Raw genomic sequence first — 508 nt, 5'->3', positions numbered from 1 at the left:
CCCTTTGACAGGAGGGCAGAATATTGGCAGAGGGTGGACAGGATGTTGGTAGGACCATCTCACAGGTGTGCTCATTAGCACACACACACATTAGATTGTGTGTGTGTGTGTGTTTCTATGGCAGCAGTCCAATTCAGACTACCACCTGCTCTCTGGAAGCTTTCCTGCGTGATTCATCTGGGTAGGCCCACATAGACACACGCACACCCTCCAGATTAGACCTGCGCCCAGATCCTTCTGCTCCAGTATTGACCTCAAAGCATATAGAATAAATAATCCATACGGGCCTTGCTATAACCAGCTGCTGTGTGTGTGTGTGTGTGTGGGGAGGGGGTGTCTTTGGATATGTGTATTATGTATGTAGGACCTATTGTAACCACCTGTTCAACAAAGGCCAATCAGCTATTTCACGAGAAGTGCTTTCCTACCAAACAGATGAGCTGGTTGTCAGTCTATATGGCTATATCGACAGTCTATATGGCTATATGTCAATATATGTCTATATGGA

Source organism: Electrophorus electricus, chromosome 21 (assembly GCF_013358815.1).
Source record: "Electrophorus electricus isolate fEleEle1 chromosome 21, fEleEle1.pri, whole genome shotgun sequence".
In the NCBI taxonomy this organism is placed as follows: domain Eukaryota; kingdom Metazoa; phylum Chordata; class Actinopteri; order Gymnotiformes; family Gymnotidae; genus Electrophorus; species Electrophorus electricus.
The sequence above is the reverse complement of the archived record's forward strand: the minus strand, read 5'-3'. Positions refer to the sequence as shown.